The sequence below is a fragment of the Triticum aestivum genome, chromosome 2D, assembly GCF_018294505.1.
Source record: "Triticum aestivum cultivar Chinese Spring chromosome 2D, IWGSC CS RefSeq v2.1, whole genome shotgun sequence".
NCBI classification, from domain to species: Eukaryota; Viridiplantae; Streptophyta; class Magnoliopsida; order Poales; family Poaceae; genus Triticum; species Triticum aestivum.
The window spans coordinates 553554665-553576159 of NC_057799.1; the positions used below are offsets into that span (position 1 = coordinate 553554665).

Below are 21495 nucleotides of genomic sequence, written 5' to 3' on the forward strand. Positions count from 1 at the left end.
AGGGCTCGGGAGGAGGAGACTGGTGGAGGCGGGAAGGCTGGCGATGACTATTATGGAAGAAATGGTGCGATCGACTGGTCATGGTCATGGCCACGTCGACGGTTGGCCCTTCTGCTGTCCGGGCTCTCTTGTAGTGCAGTCGTGGAGTCGATCCAAAGCGACGGATGGCATCAAGTAAGCATTCTCCGCACCACAGCCACACCAGTTGTCATTCCGACAGGGATGGTCTCCAGGGGTGACAGAATACTTGTCGGCAACAAGCCATGGCTGAACTGCTCATCTTTGTCGTGGGTTTCCTCCAGTTTGCACAGCTTCATGAATTTCGTGGAGTCCAAGAACCAGCCTGGTTCAAGTTGTGATATAATCCCTCCCAATTCCCAGAGCTTGCTTTGCAAGATATACCGTGTACCTATGCAAACTTACTAGCCAGTAACATTATTGGTAGTAGATTCTTGACTTCTTGAGTTATACTAATTTTATTGCTGCATTTTCAGTGTCTGACGCATTTCAATGTCCTTACATTTCAGAAGCATAATTCTAAATTTGGCGTTGGTGATGAAGAATGGAGACATCCAATCTCATCAACGAAAATCAAGTAAGTTTTTCTTTTCAAATACACTGCTTAAGAGTGCAGGTTCCCAATTGCTACGCCCATGTTGACATTGCCATGCTTCAGTACAAAATTCACAAAAGCTTGATCGCCTGATTGTACAGAACTCACGATTTTGGACAGTGTGATGCACAGATTTTTCTTGTTACCTTGATGCGAAAGTAGTTAATGATCCGTGTGCTGATTGTCCTGAAACTAGAACAGTTTCCTCACCTCAGCTCCGGTGAGTTACATTGTATTTTGCCTTAGGAAATGCTTTACCTATATTTTCATTTTATCCATAGGTGTCGGCGTGTCGCCAAACAGTAACATAAGCCGTCCGAAATATCGTCGGGTACTCTAAGCCGAGTGTAACACTTGGTGTATTGTTCGTCGAGGTTAAATTGGGCTTCGCCGGGCACTCTAAGCCGAGTGTAACACTTGGTGTATTGTTCGTCGAGGTTAAATTGGGCTTCGCCGTGTATTTTTATACTCAGCTAAATTTATTTCTCATTTAGTGTTACCTTCTCCTTCGCTTTGCTTATTCTCTCCCATTTGTGATGTGCTTCCCGCTGCCTCAGCTTCCATCACCACCGCCTGTCAGCCCTACAATTGCTGAAGGCCCGTAGGCAGGAAAACCTCGGCATTTGATATTTTTGTCCTTATCATGTTAACCTGAATACTACTCCCTCTGTTTCGAAATGTAGGTCGTTGGGGGTTTTTTAGTTCAACTTTCGTCTAGTAACGAAATATCGGCACTTTCCAATTTTGCCCCCCGCGTCGCTCCACTCGCTCGCTCACCGCCCAGCCGCACTGCCCGCGCTCACTCTCTCCCACTCGCCCAGCCGCACTAGCCGGCCTCCCCGTCGCTCGCCGGCCTCCCCCCTCTCCCCGTAGCTCGCCGGCCTCCTCGTTGCTCGCCGGCCTCCCCGTCTCCCCGTAGCTCACCGGCCTCTCCCTCTTCCACCGCCACTTCTCCACCACCCCGCCTCCACTCACACCCCGGAGGTAAACAAATTCCAATCTTTTGCGCCGGCGACGAGCTTCTACTCCACGGAGGCGTGGATGTGCATGTGCTAGCGCTGGATCTGGGCGACAGAGGCATGGATGTGGAGCGGCACCCGAGCGGCGGATCTGGAGCGGTGCCGGAGCGGCGGAGCGGCGGATCTGGAGCGACGTCGTTGTCGTCGTGGAGTAGCTGCTTCCTCCCGCGGTAAGTACTCCTGGTAGTCTTTCTTCCTGCCGGTCGATTTGTTTGATCTGAAACAATTGTCTCTTTTGCTTGGTTGGTTGGATACCAAACAGTGAAACTGGAGAACGAGAGGGAGGGGCAGATGATGGCCGCCATCATGGATTTGAATCTTCTGTTCTTACATTGCTGTAGTACTGGCTGCAGTCTTGCTGTACAATCACTTGGTAAACATCTTGCTCATGTACTGCTAGTTTCAGTTAACTATTCATGTTAACCATCTTGCTCATGGATTTATTCCCTTTTCTTCATTGATGTACTGTTAAACATCTTGCTCATGTGGTCATCTTGCTCAGAGGAATTCAAGGCCTGATGCGTCCTTCTGGGAGCCATGGCTACTTCTTCCTGTGCCCTGCGTCAGGTATGTACTCCTACTTCCTTGCTTGTGTGAGCATTACTGAATTTCTTAGCCCTTTAGCATGACTGAATTTATGTCAGAGATTTCCAGCAAGGATTAGTGCTTGAGCATGACTGAAAAATCATGCTCAAAGATTATTGCTTGTTGTGGTACTGGAGTACTCCACAAAATTGCATCATGTTGTACTCCAGCAAATTGCATCATGCCAAACAATGACATTCCAGCAAGGATTAGTGCTTGCTGTAGTGTCTTGGAGTACTCCAGCAAATTGTTTAAACAAATTTGTTTGTCTGTATTGAAACTTTTGTTTGCATGCTTCTGAATGCTCTGATGAAAATACAGAGAAAAACATACAGTAAAATAACAGTAGCTACAGATCTGACAAATGGTGCAAATGCTTTGCTCTAGACACTAAGTTTTTACTACTCCAAGTAAATTAACTGAAACTTGTTGTTCAATCATTTGCTTGCTGTTCTTGTCAATAAATGAAACCTTTAACTAGATACTCCTTTCAGATAAGAGTAAATGAAACGTTTTGTTTAACTAAAACTAAATGAAAATTTTCCTTTAATAAAACCAAATGAAACTTTTCAGTTAATTAAAATTACTCCTTTAAATGAAATTTTAATTAATGCTTGCTGATCTGCAGGAGTAAACAAGTTGATTGGTGATATGTAGGAGCAGGACAAGCAAAACACTTTGTTTCTGAAAAATACAGAGAAAACATGTTTCAGTTTTTTGCTGTAGTTTTGCTTGCATCTGTGATTTTAGTTCTGTAAAAAACATTATCGTAAAGTATCTGTAAAATATCTGCTTTAGTTTCAGTAGTGCTTGCTTGGTTGCTTGCAGTAGTTTAGTGTAGAACTCTTGCTTGTGTTCTCTCCTACTCCTCTTGCTTTCTTACTCCTCTCCACTCTTCTCCAGATTGCACTAGTGAGGATTAGGATTGCAAGTGTAGCAGTATTATTAGAGTGCCCTCTTCTCTCTCCTTGCTCTCTTCTTGCTCTCTTCTTCTCTTTCTCTTCTCTTCTCTTTCTTCTCTCTTCTGTATCTTTTGCCCTCCGGTACTGCCCTCTTGCAGTAGTACTCACTGTGTGTGGTCTTTAATTGTCACTCTAACAATTGTCTCTCTTCTTGCCCTCTTGCAGGAGTAGTTTAGTTGCTCTCTTCTCTCTTCTCTTTCTCCTGTCTTCCCTTTCTCTTCTCTTCTCTGCTTGCTCTTCTACTCCTCTTCTACTCTCTTCTCTGCCAGTTTTAGTGTAGGACTAGTGTAGGAGTACAAGCAACCTTCTTCTCATCTCTTCTTAGTCAATTAAACCTTTTCTGTTAATTAAACCTTTTCAATTCAGTAAATGAAAGTTTTCATTAAACCTTTTCTGTTAAATAAAAAAAATTAGTAAATGAAAAGCTGTTGCTGCTGCTGCTGTCAAACTATTGCTGCTGCTGCTGCTCTGAAACTACTGCTGCTGCCGCTGCCATACTCCACCTGCAGAAGAACCCAGCAGCTGTTGTTACTGCTGCTGATCAGTATGACTCTAAACTCTGTTGTTGTTGCTGTTGCAGGAGAAGGAGCACGCCCAGGAGAAGAAGGATCGGGAGAAGGCCCTGAGGACCTGGGATCGCTGCTGCTAGATCTGGATCTGGGACCTGGGACTGCTGCTGCCGCGTGCTCCTTCTGGGAGACGAGGACCTTCCTTGGCGCCCCTGGATCGCTGCTGCTGGACGCCCCTGGATCGCTGCTGCTGGAGACGAGGACCTGGGCCTGGGAGCGCTGAGGAGAAGTAGGGGACCTGGGCCTGGGAGCGCCTGGGACCTGGGCGCGTGGAGGAGAAGCAGGGGCGGGCGGGCGGACGATGGCCTGGCGGAGAATTTCAAATCCTCGGATGGAGGAAGAAGACGATGGGGATACCGATTCATACTAGGGGCAGCGATGTAAATTCCACCGTTTTCACCTGGTCGGAACCAATCCTCCAGCGACCTATATTTCGGAACGGAGGGAGTATATTTTTCTAGCTATGATTAAGGAACCACATAGTTTTATCGACTTCATTGTCCAACCATCCAACTTATATACTTTACATGTTGTGGTTTAGGTATCATGTACCCGGAGTGTCATTTTTTTTTGTATGTTTAATTGTCCCATGCTTCTGTTCAAGTTCTTTAACTAATATTATTTTCTCATTTAAATACAAATTGCACATGCTTCTGTTCAATTTATTTTAACTAATGTTATTTTCTCATTTAAATGGACGGATGTAGCAACGCGCGCCTTTCTGTTTTAGTGGGAGAGATGGAGTTGGAGGACGTGGTGCTCTCCTGGTCGGCGCAGGAGATCGCCGACGACGACCTCTACAGGGACAAGGTACAACCCACCGGCGCCATCCTTCCCTCCCGACGATGACTCGATCTCTCCGGCGGGCGCACGGTTTCGCAAGCCTGGCCCTTTTTTCCCTCTCTCTCTTTCGAATCTGTGCGCACGTCGTACGGACTCCGGTCCGGCCATGCGTGCTTGTGCATGCGCGCTTTTTACGAGCTTTTACTTGCGCTTAAATCCGGTGATTTGTTATTTTTTTGGAGCCCAATCCAGATGTGCGCTAGGGTTTTGAGGGGGGTTCTGTCCATTCGCGCAAAAAAGACATGTTTTTTCCCGCAAAAAAAAACACCAGTAGACAGTAGTACTAGATGTTATTCGTGATTCTTTTTTTAGATAACTTTCATGATTCTTCTTTGTTTTTCTGAGTGGACTTTCGTGATTCTTCTTATGTTGTTAGTAAAAAATTTGAGCAAAATGTTTTTTTGAGGAAAAAATGTTAGTAATTGATTGAGCGGAGTTTTTTTTTGAGGGAAAGAGAGATCGAATCCTGGCCCATCACACCCATTGCTCTTGAACTATTCTTTTCGGAGGCCTAGCACGCTCGCTTCCTGGCCCATCTAAACGCAGTCCATGGACGCTAAACTCAGGCGCGGTCCTCTTCCCTAAAAAAAAAAGAAAACTCAGGCGCCGCCGGAAGGGGGAGGCCGGTGCCAGGCTGCCAGGGAGGCCGTCTGCCGTCGAGGAGGGAGGCCGGGAGCAAGGATTCCATGTTCTAGTCGTCCATGAGGGAGGCCGCCACGCTCCCGTCCCGTGCCCTTTCCCCCTTCTTGAATCTTGGGGGTAAGGCCGGCCGGCGAGGGGCGGCGGCATGGTCTGTGGCTAGGGGAACCGGTGCGCCGGCAGGCGGCCACACCTGTGCGGCTGCTGATTTAGCCGGCGCCGGCCGAATTTCTAGGGCTGTGGCCTGTCGATTTGGCGGGGGCGGCCGGGCAGAGCAGCTGCAGGCAAAGCTTAGCAGAGGAGTTATGTATCCTGATGAGAGAGATACATGTCGCGATGTTGTACACCATTTGGTGGCAGAAATTATGAAATTGTTTTGCTATGGAAATATTATGTCTACGATTTAGTATGGGTAACCTCCTTCCTTGTGACATGAACAGATTAAGCCCTGTTTTGATCCTTGCTTGTTCTTGCACAGTAGATGAAATTGACCAGATAGCTCTTCTGTTAGCATCAATTACATGCCCATTTGTGTGTTCAAAGATTTTTTGGTGAATCTTTTGCTACTACCCCCGTCTCGGTGAATAAGTCATTCCCGTAGTTCTAGGTCATCGATTTGAGGAATCAAATATGTGTTATATGTCATGAAAAGTATATCACTAGATTTTTACACGGATGTAATTTCTAAATATATATTTTTTGTCACATATAATACATATTAAGATAGTTAAATTGTCGACCTAGAACTACACGAATGACTTATTCACCGAGACGGAGGTAGTGCCTATAATCATATTTCATTTATGACCTCATTCATGTTCAGGTTGAGACTATTCCCTGCAACTTCAAGTCTTTTTTTGCAAGCTTGAGCCTTTTTATTAATCTCCGAATCTGTGTGTATGAATGGACCTCAGACCGGTGAAGCGTATGCAGCTAGGTTTCTGGTCGTGCTTAAATCCTGGTGATTTTTTTTGATTAATCGCATTTAGCGCGCTGTGATCTGCTGCTTTTTATGTGCAATCTTAGTTGGGTCAGTTCCATGCTCCAATTAAAGGATGGTACTCTCTCTCTGTTTGTGATCCGTACGCTAGGGTTTAGAGGGGTTTTCTGACCACGTATCATGGATATGCAAGTGGCATGTGCTGAGTGTCGTTTCTGGACTGCCTGATGGCAACATATATAATTGTTGCGCTCTTGGTGACACATGGTATTTCAGGAAATTGCATTGTGCTGTTGGTGCTATATGTGCTGATACATGTTATATCCTAATGAGTAGCTGTGTAAGTCATATATCTATCCTGATGAGAGAGATACATCCATCTCGTGATGCTGTACAATCTGGTGGGCAGAAACTATAAATTGTTTTGCTATGGAAACTATGATATGAGCAGCTTAAGGCCTGTATTGAACCTTGCTTGTTCATGCAGTAAATGATATTGACCAGATAGCTGTTTTGTTAGCATTAATTACATGCCATTTGTGTGCTCAAGGAACTGTTGGAGAATCTTTTTGCTACCTATAACCATATTTCATCTATGACTTCTTTTGTGTTTAGGTTGAGACTATTCCCTGCAACTTCAAGTCACTTGATCACTATCTCACGTCTTATCGTGTGCCTCTGATTGAAGAAACAAGGTCAGATCTGTGCTCATGCCTTGAACTCATCAGTGAAGCACCCTCGTCGAAAATACTGTCCATGGAGGCAGCAGGAAAACCAGGATCATACTTTATGGATGTGAACTTTTGGGACAATGATGCTGGTTTTTCTACCGGGGCTTATTCTGCGAGGAATGGTGACATATTTATTTTGTCGAGCATAAAACCTGAAGCTGCAGAAGACTTAAACCGCTATGGTGTGACATATTGCTTGGCAATGATCACTGAGGTTTATATGGATGATGAATACCATAAGGGCTTCAGGGTCAAAGTTGCAAAGAATATTGGTTCGGAAGAAGAAGACTTAAACAAACTCAAACATGCAATATTTCTCAATAATATCACGACCAACATACGGATATGGAAAGCACTTATCTTTGATACGCACATGAATGGCAATTTCACAGTAATCAAGTCGCTCCTAGCCCCCACAAATCTGGTAATATGACATGAATAATTCTCGTGTCTTAGTTTTACTTGTTATTTTCATCACCATTATAAATTGGTATCGGGCCTAACTTTCTGAGCTCCTCTTTGTTGGCTCTGTTGCAGGGTGAGGATGTTTGCCGTATCTGTGTTAATCAGAATGGGGGCTGTTTAGCTTCTTTCACAGAGCAACTACTGTCAGTTAAGCTTAATCGATCGCAAGTGGATGCTATTGAATCTGTCATCTCAGCTGTACAATGTGGGCATGTGAACCTCATGAAGCTTATATGGGGTCCACCAGGTACTGGGAAGACCAAGACGGTTAGCACTTTACTGTGGGTTTTGGCGAGTTTGAAATGCAGAACTCTTACTTGTGCTCCCACAAATGTTGCTGTTGTTGGAGTTTGCACCCGTTTCCTTCAAACCTTTTAGGATTTCAATGAGCACATTGACAAAATTTGTCTACCTTCATCTCTTGGAGATATCTTGCTATTTGGAAGCAGGTCTAACATGGACATCACCGAGGATCTTCAGGAAGTTTTCTTGGACTTCCGTGTCGATGAACTTGTGGAGTGCTTTTCATCATTGTCTGGATGGAACTACAGAATAGCTTCAATGATATCCTTTTTTGAAGACTGTGCTTCATGCTATGATATGCTTCTTGAGGATGATGGCAAAATTGATCCAGTGTGCTTTCTGGACTTCATAAAGAAACAATTTGATGCAACAGCAATAGCTCTGAAAAGATGCATAATGAATTTGTGGGTTCACCTTCCTGGAAGCTGCTTTTCTCGTGATAGGTCATAATTATATCCTCATTGCTTAATATGCTTGAAAAATTTGGCACCCTTCTCTGCGACGTAGACTGGACTGATGAGGGTTTGAAAAGGGTCCTTGGTTGTCCGTTAACTGAAAACTCTGTTTGTGCACAGCCTGTATCTTCTATTGAGAAGGAACTGGACGGAGCAAGGTCTTCATGCCTTAAATTGCTTAAAGATCTGCTACACTCGCTTAATTTACCCACTGGAGTAGGCAAAGACTGGGTCCAGAGCTACTGCATACGTAATGCTACACTTCTTTTCTGTACCACCTCTAGCTCTTATCGGTTACATCACATGGATATTGCACCACTCGATGTATTAATTGTTGATGAGGCTGCTCAAGTGCGGGAGTGTGAATTGGTGATCCCACTACGTCTGCATTGGTTAAAACATGTTGTTTTGGTAGGAGATGACTGTCAGCTGAGTGCAATGGTTAAAAGCAAAGTAAGCTTTTGCTTCATCCTCTTTATAATGTCTTGTTTCATTTATTAGTTATTGGAGCATTTATCAACGAGATAAACTTCTGATACTGAAATACTTTTTTTTCTTGAAATAAATGTAACGGCCCTATCTTTCTTCCATGTTCCATTGTTATTGATCTGTTTTTGGTGATCTTAATTCTCACCTTTCATTGTTTATCTCTAGGTATGCAAAGAAGCTGGATTTGAGACAAGTCTGTTTGGGAGATTGGTTATGCTCAAATTTGATAAACATTTGCTGAATATACAGTATCGCATGAATCCTTGTATCAGCTTATTTCCAAATGCTCAATTTTATGAGAGGAAGATTTTAGATGGTTCCAATGTCCTGTCTCCTAGTTATAATAAGGATTACACATGCCTCCCTTTTGGCAGCTACACGTTTATAAATGTTACTGATGGAAGGGAGGACAAAGAGGGCAAAGGAAACAGTCACAGAAACATGGTTGAAGTTGCTGTTGTCTTGCACCTAATCCATACCATCTTTAAATGTATGTCTAAGCTCAGCTCTGTCCTTTCTTTAACCTTAATGTTCTCCTTTCTAGTTTCTTTATAAAGCTACCTGGCTAATATAACATGGGATCTTTGGAAGCTTACATGGTCTTCCATTCTTGTACTACATACTGCATAACAATCATTGGTAGAAAGGTGTTTGCTACAATAGTGTACGTTTGAGAGTCCAGTTTCTATGTGCATCTCGTGATATGATAATTCGCTAATTGCATCAATCCGGCTCTATGAAATTTCAATTCTACTGCCCTGTTTGGTAGACAATGTTATATTTTTATTTAGAAAAAGGAGAGCAGTAAGTAGATGACATGAAAGTTGAAACATTATGCTCTAGTAGAGTTGTTGGCCAATGCATGGACCCGCTTTAGTCATTTCTATCATCTTCAGACTTTGTAGTGGAAAAGCAATGATATGTCAATGATTTGGTGATACAGAATCAACTTAAATTTGCTGAAGAAAATTCTTTCAGTAGCCTTGTGCAAAAATGTATCCCTAAGGATCAGTAAGCATACTATTTACGTTTTTTCTGCAGCTTGGAAAAACAGAAACCAAGGGCTCAGCATCGGCGTGGTCTCTCCATATAAAGCTCAAGTTGATGCAATTAAAAGTCGACTTGGAGAAAAATATGATACGTGTGATGGCTTTCATGTGCGGGTGAAATCCACCGATGGTTTCCAAGGAGAAGAGGATGATATAATAATACTATCAACTGTTAGATCCAATGGGAGAGGAGTTGTTGGATTTCTTGCTGATAACCGAAGAACAAATGTTGCTCTTACTAGAGCAAGGTGCGCATCTTTTTTTTTCTGGTCCATTGTTTATTGCTGTTCAAAGTACGTCAACTGATGATATACATTATCTGATGGATGCTTTATTCATGCAGGCACTGTCTTTGGATTGTTGGGAATGCTCATACGCTGTATAAAAGTGGGACCAAATGGACAGAACTTGTTGCTGATGCAGAGAGACGTAAATGTGTTTTCAGTGCCACTAATGACGCAACCATCTGTAAGTTAGTTCTGCAAGTAAAGCAAGAGCTTGATGAACTTGACGATCTTCTTAATGCTGATTCAGCGGTTTTCAGCAATACCAGATGGAAGGTAAGTACCATGGTTTCAGCTAGATTGACTTTTAACATACTTTCATGTTTTCTAATATGTCGCTGCACTTAATTACCCAGAATGCAAACCACATGTATGTACATGTCTGAGACTCATGCTGTTATCAAGGAGATCGGGTTTACTGAATATACACTTCCTTTTTATAGTGTGATTTTGTTTGTGTTCATGAATAGATTTGTCTTTTACTTTTTGGAATCATGTATGTGGTTCGCTTGTCTCTCTGTGAGAGGTTTGTGTAATTAAGATCTTCAGGACATGCTATTCCAATTATGTGGGTCTTTTCTAGTTTCAGGACATATCATCTTGTGAGCCTCCTAGTTCTCTTGAAAAACACACTGTTCTTTCATTTTTCTCGTATACACTTCTCATGTTCTGTTTTTGGTATTCATATATTCAACAGGTCATTGTTAGCGACAAGTTTAGAAAGTCCTTCACGAAACTAAAATCACCACAGCTCAGGAAGGAAGTACTCCAAAAGCTTATCAGACTTGGAGATGGTTGGAGGACAACCGTTAAGAACCTTGATATACCTGGTGTTTCTCATCTTGCAAAGGTATACAAGGTCTGGAACCTGTATCTTGTTTGGAGTATTGATGTGGAGAAAACCGAAGGACGGTATTTTCAGATAATAAGGGTTTGGGACCTACTGTCACAGCAAAATGTTGCAAGAACTGTTCAACGTCTTGAGAATCTGTTTTCCATGTACACGGATGATTACCTGGATCATTGCAGGAGAGTGCAGACACAGGGGTATGTGTTTCTTTTATTTTGATGGGCTATACTCTCGATCCATGGATTTTTATACCTCTAATACTTAGAGATGAACTGTTTGTTAACATGCAGCCAACAAACGAACTGCATGTAGACATTCTTCTAATACTTCCTCTCCTTTTTGGCTGTGTATATTGGGTGGCAACACCATTGCCTGTTGTTGTCAATCTTGTTGTACTCAGTGCCTTGTTGTCATGGATCTGAGAGGCAAAGGATCATGTGAATATGAGTGTGTGTTTTAGGATCGTAGAACAAAGGGTGGAATGGGCTCCTTCCATATTTAATATGCAAAATATATAATGACCTAAATCTCTGGGAAGAAAAGTTGTCTAGCTTGCCATCCACATGTCAATTTTCTTCCCATTGCTCACCTGTGTGCGCATGGTACTGATCATGGTCCTTAGGTTGTGCTGACATTTACATGACATCAGTACTATTGGTTATGAGATGCCATTTTTTGATGAATGTTGAGTTGTTGACAATGCAGCTTCACACATAAAACAAGAAAACCATTTTTTAAACATAAATTCTAATACTAACATCTATGCAACATTTTGTATAAATCATCAATATTTTCATGCTACGCACGTACTGTATGCAGCATAAAATCCTTTATACTCATGATTTACTTGGAGAGTGGTATGGACACTTGGAGCATGGGTTTGTTTGACTCATATATCATAGTACTACAAAAATACGATTGTGTTTTTCTGCATAAAAATATAATTGTGTTTGACTCGTATATCTAGTTGTAGTCCTTTGAATGTGTTGTTACTTTTACCGACCTAGTGCCTTGACTGAAACTAAATTCAAGATATAAATGAGGTCACTTATCTTGTGTCCATGCTAGTGTTCCTTGGAAGAAAAAAAACAGTTGTGGAAGCAATGCCTGGTTCTGTACAGTTGCCCTTCCAGCGAGATTATATTTTTAGACAAACTTATTTTGAATCCCCAAGTACATGAATAACGGGGACATGGGATCAATGTATGTATGTAGGTGCACACTTATATTCTGTGCATGCATGTAGGTGCACACTTATATCCTGTGCACGAAGATCCACTTAACCTCAACGAGCCATCATGCACGAAGGTCCACTTCTGTGCAGTTTTTATATACGTTAGTGGATTCAAAACTGCTTTTAATGCTATAGATCATCATCATATTTCTAATTTCCCTTTTTCGTTAATTGCTTATATGCATATGGCTTATGCTTCATGGTGTTTGATTGGTTTTCTTAATTATTTTTATGATCTAATTCTGCAGTTTTGTAAAAAATGGGTCTTGTGGCTAATTAAGTTCCCTGAAAAAGAATCCAAGTGTCATGGGTCTCTCTGGTTCCTTGGATCACATTCCCGCTCACTAGTTTTATACTTGGGAGGTCAGGCACCGGAAAAACCACTGTATTGACAATGAAGCTGTTTCAAAAAGAGCAACAGTCACTGATTGCATCCCAAGGTCTACATTTGGATGGAGATGATTTAGCAGGGCTGGATCACAAAAATATTATGCCACTGAAGGACGCAGGAGAAAGTTTTGTGAAACAAGTGTTTATCACTGTAAGCCCAAAGTTGTGTTCAGCCATAAAAAACCACATTTCTGGACTTAAAAGGTGAGCCTGTTGAACTAGAGCCATACTTAGAAGTTTGTACATGTTCGCACCATTTTGTTTTTGCGAGTACATGTTCACACCATTATGGAAATGATTTTCATTCAACTATTTAAAGTGGACAGAAATGTGTGCACGAGTTGGCTCTTTTTTCCCCCCACTGTACTCCGTTCTGCTGCATTTCTAACCTCATTTTCTTTAGCCCTTTGTCACACCCTTTTGAAGGGTCAATCTTTTGTCCATATGAGGTGCATTTTATCTTCAAAGTATTATTATTGAAATTATTAAAAAAAATGCATATATTGGAACTACCCAGTGGCTTTTTATAAAAGAGAGACAAATCATGAGCACCACTTTGCAGGCCAGGCCCTGAATGCGGATGGGCTTGGCGTGCCCTCGGCCACTCACATGACTAGCTAACCGAGGCACGCTCGGTGCTCTGTTTTGAAATTATTATACATTGCAAGCTGGTCCATTGATTTCTTTGAAAGATATTCGCTTTCCTTCTTTTATGATTTGTACCAACATTAATCCTTTATTAATACCAATTTACTTCAACCCTTTGTAGATTTGGCACTGGTGATGTCTCTGACCAGTCTAGCATTCTTCACATGCATGACATCATGGATGACCTGGAAGAGTTTACAGAAATTCCTGACAATTTTTGTGATCTACCTCATGAGCACTATCCTCTTACTATAACATATTGTAAGTTTTTGATGATGCTTGATGGAACATGCCGGACATCATTTTTCGATGCGTTTTATGGTGAAATGAAGACAAGCTTTGAGAGAGGCCACTCAAGATCGCGTGCGGTGCAAACTTTTATTGAATTGAAGGAAGTTACCTATGAAAAATTTGCTACTTTCTACTGGCCTCGTTTTAAGGCAGACCTAACAAAGAAATTTGCTGCATCTACTGTCTTCACTGAAATAATTTCTCATATAAAGGGTGCATATCAAACAAGCAGGCCTTATGCTGGCAAACTGGGAAGAGAGGATTATGTGATGCTTTCAGATAAAAGATTTTCATCTTTGAACAATGAGAAGAGAGATAGAATTTATGATATATTCCTTGAATATGAGAGTATGAAAGGCACTGCCAAGGAGTTTGATTTGTCAGATTTCGTCAATAGTCTTCACAGCAGTCTTGTATCTGAGGGCTACCACGGCGATATGGTGGATTTTGTTTACATAGATGAGGTACAGGATCTCACCATGACACAAATAGCACTTCTTAAGTATGTCTGTATGAACATCAAGGAAGGCTTCCTTTTTGCTGGTGATACTGCACAGACTATAGCAAGGGGTATCGATTTCAGGTTTGAAGATATCCGTTCACTGTTTTATACTGCATTCCTCGCAGAAACTGAAGCATCTAATCAAGGACTTAAACATGGGAAAAAAGTCCATCTCTCTGATATGTTCCAACTGTCTCAGAATTTCCGCACACATTGTGGCATCCTCCGTATGGCACAAAGTATCATGAGCCTTCTGTACTTCTTTTTCCCGTCAAGTGTTGACAAGCTCAATCCAGAGACTGGACTTGTATATGGAGAAGCTCCTGTGCTGCTGGAGTCTGATAACGATGAAAATGCAATTATGACTATTTTTGGAGAAAGCAAAACTACACATGGTAACCTGCATGGGTTTGGTGCTGAGCAAGTCATATTAGTTCGTGATGATGCTGCCAAAAAACAAATTATTGATCTTGTTGGTAAACAAGCTCTTGTTTTGACTATTGTTGAATGTAAGGGCCTTGAGTTTCAGGTATGGGTCTATAAATTCAGTTTTATCTGTGTTCATTTTGCAAAATATTTTAATTGCTAAACACATTGTTTCAAAATGTATACTTACTTCAGAGATATTTGTGTAGGATGTGCTGTTGTACAACTTTTTTGGTTCGTCGCCTTTAAGAAACAAATGGAGAGTTCTCTATGGCTACATGAAAGATAAAGATATTATAGCACACTCCGAGGAGATCTCTCATCCCGGTTTCGACAGAAGCAAGCATTATCTTCTCTGTTCAGAGCTGAAGCAACTATATGTTGCAATCACACGCACTAGGCAAAGACTCTGGATATGTGAAAATACAGAGAATTACTGTCGACCAATGTTTGACTACTGGAAGAAGTTGTGCCTTGTAGAAGTTAGATTATTAGATTCTTCCCTCATTCAGGCAATGCAGACAGGGAGCAGCAGTGATGATTGGAGGATACAGGGAACCAAGGTTGGTGATCTTTACTTGTTTAGTCTGGAAAGCCAATTTTAATTTACCAAGCATTATGTTGCGTGTTGAGTTATTTTGTGTGTGTTCTTTATCTTGTGAAATTCATGGTTACAATTGTTCTATGCACACAAATTCTTTGTTAGGCGGGTCATGGCATGTATCTACTTACAGTTTTACCATTGTTGTTCCATGTCACAAGTTCTCTCTCTTTTTATAGTTATTCAATGAGGGGCAATTCGAGATGGCTACTATGTGCTTCGAAAAGGCCGGTGATGCACACAGAGAGAAGTTGGCAAGAGCTGCTGGACTTGTAGCGACTGCTAACCGTGTCATCTCAACAAATTTGGAGTTGGGCAAGGCTTCGTTGCAAACAGCATCAGAGATTTACGAGTCCATAGGCATGCATGAGAAAGCTGCTATATGCTATATCAAATTAGGTGACTACAAAAAAGCAGGTCTGTCAACTCTCCAATAATTTCCAAGTTGTATGTACTTTGAGATTTCATCATTCCATAATATTTTACGTTCTTAAAGAGCTTCTGTGTAAGAAAATGTCATCAATTTCAAAAAGCAAAAAAATCTAAATGATATCCCTACATAAATTGGACATGCTATTTTTTTTAGCTTTCATATGGATAATTTTACCTCACACTCCATGAAGCTCTGTCTGACTAAACATTGTGTGCTTTGCATTGCCATAGGTATGGTCTATATGCAAAAATGTGGTACTTCTAAACTTGAGGATGCTGGTGATTGTTTTGCTATGGCTGAATGCTGGTCGGAGGCAGCTGAAGTGTTCTTGAAAGCTAAATGTTACACAAAGTGTTTCTCCATGTGCTCGAAAGGGAAAAATTTGTTCAATCTGGGCTTGCAGTTTCTGCAACAGTTAGAAGAGGAACATTCGCTTGAGAATTCAAAATCCTTGGCGGTTTCTGCAATTAGAACAAACTATCTGGATAATTGTGCTCAACATTATTTTGAGCGTGGTGACATAAAGCAGATGATGCCTTTTGTTAAAGCTTTCAGCTCTATGGATCATGTACGGGCATTCCTAAATTCTAGGAATCTTGTTGATGAACTGTGGAGTTTGGAGATGGAGATGGGTAATTTCCTAGAAGCTGCAGGAATAGCAAAGCATAATGGAGATGTCTTACTGGAGGTAGACATGCTCGAGAAGGCAGGCTTATTTGAGGATGCGACACGGCTTCTCCTCCTCCATATCATTGTGGATTCCTTCTGGTCCTCAAATAGCAGAGGGTGGCCTCCCAAAAGATATGCAGAGAAGGAACAATTGCTTTCAAGAGCCAAAGAGATGGCGGAAAAGGTATCTGAGTGCTTCTACTGCTTTGTTTGCGTGGAAGCTGATGCACTGTCAGATGTGAATAAGTCTCTTCCCAGTTTAAATTGCACTTTGGTTGAGGGCAGAAAATGTGCAAACTTGTTAGTTGAACTTGTTGCTTCCCGTTCGATTCTTGATGTTCATCTTCAGTCTCGAGCCTCTGGATACAATATAGAATTAGGGCCAGGATCTGAAGATGAAAATGGTTGTAGTAACATGCTTGCATCTAACCAGATGTCACCCCAAACTCTGTTTTATGTCTGGAATCACTGGAAGTCGATCATAATCAAAGTACTATCTCATCTTCGCCACACCGATGGTCCAGAATTAAATGATTATGCAGTTATGTATGAAGATCTTTGTGCCAAGTACTTTGGATTGCGGAAGGATGGTGAAGTTGACAGATATGTGGTGCTTAACGTGAATGCAAGTTGGCTCTCTACTACTGGCAGAAATTCTTTGCAGCAAGATGGCAACAGATGTTTCTTGGGTGCCCTACAGTGTCATTCATGTGCTCAGTGTTTCTGGATGAATGAGCTGTCTTCTGTTGGTTTCAGTGTACTTAAGAAGTTGGAGTCCATTGTTCAAATTTCTCCAAAGCCATCATCTTCTTATACCCTGGTGAGAACTATCCTTATGATAAATGAGATAGCAAAGTTTTTGGAAGAACCACAGTTCAGTATGCCAAAAAACACGAAGTTAAGAAGCTTTTTTATTCTCTGTGAGCGTCGTTTCTTTGAGTTAGTTTTTCTTGTGTGGAGAGACGGGACAAGAAGGAGCCTCTTGCATCTACTTGACTCACCAGCTGCATATGGATTGATTGCTGATTCTCTTAGTGCAAATCTACGCCCAGCAAATAAAAATTTGACTCATGGGCATCTTGGGAGAACAACCATGCTCCTGCTTCACGCAGCACAATTGGACGAAGAGCTACTTTCAAGACTACTGCAGTACCTGGACAATAATTCTGAGTGGGCAGAATTTTTTCGATATTTCAAGAGATTTCTTGACAGCGGTGGTGATAGATCCTCCTTGATCTTGAACTTTAAGCTTGCTTTTGACTTTACCTTCAATGTAAAGTGGAAGGATGAACTAGACTACATATCCCCAATATGCTATGTGGGTCTTATGGAATGCCTTGGTTTTATGGCTTCATCATACTTGATACAGAATGATTTTATATGCTGCACGAAATCTCTGCTGGTCAATATGCTGGAGTGCCATACCAGCAAGGCTTACATTGACACCTGCCTGGTATCTAAATCGAGCCCAGATTCAGATCTTGATCGTTTGGCATACTCATCAGGCCGTTTCATATATCAGACAATTATGACTATCTTGACGACCAAGCATATGCTCCAGGAATGGGTACATAAGACTTCAAGTCCTAGTACTTCATACAAACCAGTCCTCCTGAGACTAGTTGTTACACTTTATCCTCTGATCCTTACTCTTTCTCTGGGGAATTTCTATGAGGTCACACATAACCTTCTGAGGAATGAAGTGTTTAAGGATTTACCTGTGGAGTTCTCTCAGAAGATTGTACATGCTTTGCAAATGAAGTCCCGCACACCGAGCAACTTCACAAGAATGCTTGCTGATGCACTCGCCGCAATCAGAGATAATATGGTAGTTATTGGTTCACCCAAGGGCCCAGTAATCTGTCGAAACTTAAATGCTTATATGATTAGCAAAGAGGATTTGCATGATGTTCCGAAGATAATGGCTCTTCTGTGTCCTGAAGAACGAAGTTCTGTACAAGAGACTCTGTTGCCTGAAAAATCTGATGGTGATAAGTCTGGCGATGTTATTTCTGGAAACATTCCTAAGGCTGTACAAGATAATGAGATGGAGCATAGGAGTAAGATAGATATTGTTGAGATACTCTTTGAGAAGCTTGAGATTTTAAAAGCCGACAAGGATGGCCTGGTGAGTTTCATATATGTTATAATGCTTGTTTTGTTATCATCATCCAGTTTGTCCCACTGTTCCCAGCTGCCAAGTTATTCTAAACAAGCTAACTTCTGCAGAAAGATCCAAGGCGTGTTATTGAATACCTTATAAGTGCCCTTCCATGGCTGGAAGGTGGCCGTCTAGCAGCGATTGATAAACGATTGCTGGAAGACGTCAGGCGCATCTGCAGTGAGTTCGAAAATGGTTCCGACAGGTAAGCAAATGTCAATGCAGGGCCAACTATAAATTTCTTAAAAGGAAGTACAAATGCCACATTGCAATTTATAGGCATGTAGAGTGACATCTTTCTGCATGATATGTACCTTCAAGTCTAGCGTAAGACATGACTAGGTTATCACTTATCCCCATGTCTTGTGAAAATTTACCACTTGCGTGTCAAAATTGGTTGTGTCACCACAGGGCGCAGAGAAATGCTTGTCTTGCTGTGGAGAAGCTGTGGAAGGGTGAGAAGAAACTGCCGATGATCTTCCGCATGGTGACTGATGCAAGGCTATGCAAGATTGAAAATCAAGCGACATTCCAACGCATGGATGACAGGAGCAACGACGCTGCAATGGCTGCTGTAGAGACGCACGCTGACGCCGACGGTTGCTCAGATGACGATGATAAACCTGACACGGGAGAAGCTGCGGCCTCGACTTCCAAAAAGGGGGCGCAGAAGCAGAAGAGCAAGAAGAAATCCAAGAAGTCCAAGGGCCGGGGCAAGAAGTGAGCTGCTGTAGCTGTGGCCCGTAGGCGCTGCGGTTTCCCTGTAACGAAACATTTACCTGCATTGGAGAAAAACCTGTATATCCGAGTAGGGCGTTTTGGTGCCCAGGCTCATCTGCACCCGGTTAGAAAAAAATTCATAAAAAATTCAAAACAAATTCAAAAAATTCCAAATAGAATTTGTGTGGTAGACAATTTGATGCATGAGGCCCGCTTCAAATTTCAAGTCATTTGGACATATGAGCAGCTCTCAGCAAAAAAAACAAATCGGGCCAAAACAGTACATGTCGTGGAACTAACACGTTAGATGTCCTAGGTGTAAGGACTTAGTCGTGAGGCCAGCGCATCTATATAGTAGCTTGAGAGGGGTTGATTGGAATGAGAGACGTAGGGCGGATTAACGCACAAGACAAGGGTTTAGACAGCTTCGGGCCTCGGGAAACATCATCCGGTAACAACCCTACATGCTGTTTGTGGCTAGGTCTCATTATGCTCATGAGAGAGTCGCCGGTAAGCCGGCTCTTTGTGTCTAGCCCTAGAGATTGTTTCTTGTTGCTTGTCCCTCTTCGGGGTGCCCTGCCCCTCCTTATATAAGTTAGAGGGGCGGGTTACATGTGGAGTCCTAGTAGGACTAGGACTAGTCTATCTTCTCTTACAAGTTAATTACAAGTCCGGGTCTTGCTTCCTCGTAAAGGAAATATTCGTCATCCCTTTCCTTTTAAGCCGGCCTACCATAACATGAGCCGGCCTTCTGGGCCTTGGGCCTAGTCTTCTCTCTGACCCGCCGTTGGGGTCATCCGTGAATCGTCAGGCTCGTGAGTCGTCTGACAGTGAGCCGCCAGACCCGTGAGTCGCCAATCCTCCGGCGGGTCACGGTGAAGCGCCAAGTCTGGCCGGGTCATACTTCCGGCCGGGTCATACCGCGGGGTATATCCCCGACATTAGCCCCCAGTTTAATTTGGATTTATCCATGTTAAACTAATCTGCAATATAAACACAAGAACAAATTTGACAGGTTGTGTTCCGGGTTAAATATTCTTGGTAAGCCGGCACTTGATCATCCTTAAGTCCTTGTCATCTTCCTTCTTGATTGTAGGAGATATGCCCTAGAGGCAGTAATAACAGTTATTTTGTATCTCCAAAGTTTGTAATGAATGTTTAGCTTCCATGCTATAACTGCAATGATTCCCGAGTCTGCAATATCCACGAGGCTCGGAGGGAAACTCATGTGCACGTGTGGTATACTAAAGTAAAATGTATTCCTAGTCTTGCCTCTAAGACTGGCTCATGTATTGCATGATGATCCTGTTTTCCTGATCATGCGCATGTCTATGCTGGCAATTCTGAGGGCGCGATGTTGGTAGAACACTTGTGTTGAATCGACCCAAATTGATGTTATGCTATGAGATTCTTTTCGTCACAAGTTTATGGTTAATAACACAGAGATAGTTAATGTTTGCATTATTCCTTAGACCATGAGAGTATCGAGTTCCTTTGTACTTGCTTTGTGAACTTTGGGGTTTGTTAAACGTCATCCGTAACTGGGTGGCTATTACGGCGGCTTACGGGTTCACGGAAAAGTATGGCAAGTAACGAGATAGCTCAAGATTGGGATTTGCTCCTCCGACGATGGAGAGATATTCTCGGGCCCTCTCGCTGTTACGGTATCCATAATCGTCTGGCCAGACACCTTGTGATTTGATCACTGGGATGCCGGAACACGGAAACGAGAAAAGAGAACAGAACCGGTAACGAGGTAACTTGCATGGTGGACAAATTGTTCGTCCACGGGGATACAATAAATCTCACCTCGGGTGTTTGTGACATATCGTGAAGCAATAGGAATAGCTCACTACAACTGGAGGTTCACTCGAATATTCATTCGTGTGGGTATAGGGGTCAATATGGGTGTCCACGGCTCCGATGTTGATCATTGATCGGAAGGGGTTCCGGGTCATGTCTATACTTCACCGAACCTATAGGGTCACACGCTTAAGGGTCATCTATCTGCTGAATACTAGACAGGGAGTATGAGAGAAAATCACCGAAAAAGTTTCGGACACCGAAAAGTTTCGGACAGCGAATCGTACCGCAGAGAGAGGTCATCGGATAAGTTTCGATGATACCGAAAAGTTGTTTCGGGATACACCATTAAGTCAAATTGGTTTCGGCACATGCCTGATAATTCTTGGAGGGTGCCAGAATCATTCTGGAAGCTTTTTGGAATTTTCTGAGATAAAAACCGGAAATGTTCCGGAGCTGCCGGAGCCACTTCAGATGCTTTTCGCAGATGAAAATCACTAAACCGGAATTGTTTCGGAACGTGTTGAAAATAATTTTGGTGGGTACTGGAAATGTTCTAAGCCCACATAAATATTTTCAGTTCGAACAGACGCTGAAAAATGTCGTCGTGAATAGTGAAAGTGCTTTTTGGGATATTTTATGGTGAGTCACCTTTTGGGATATTTCCAAAAGGCTTCTAGAAGTGCTTGGGGGCCAAGCATGCTCCTCATGGGGGTCCCCCAAGGGGGTTGGCCGGCCACATGTGTGGGGCTCCATGGAGCTCCACTTCACTCCCCATTATGCCCTTCATGTGTGACATTTGCATGGGCATTTTGGGTTTT

General features: G+C 42.4%; 1 pseudogene across 1 annotated transcript; it reads left to right on the forward strand.

Moving 5' to 3' along the window:
- Positions 1–1285: 1285 nt before the first annotated feature.
- Positions 1286–19047, forward strand: LOC123054448 (uncharacterized; annotated as a pseudogene). Its single transcript, XR_006426178.1, has 18 exons — positions 1286–1802; positions 1895–2005; positions 2135–2199; positions 3760–4558; positions 6786–7325; positions 7439–8577; positions 8779–9103; positions 9655–9910; positions 10006–10222; positions 10644–11143; positions 11616–11674; positions 12333–12571; positions 13461–14390; positions 14497–14850; positions 15068–15305; positions 15552–18118; positions 18220–18356; positions 18563–19047. The product of XR_006426178.1 is annotated as an uncharacterized protein (transcript).
- Positions 19048–21495: the final 2448 nt, after the last annotated feature.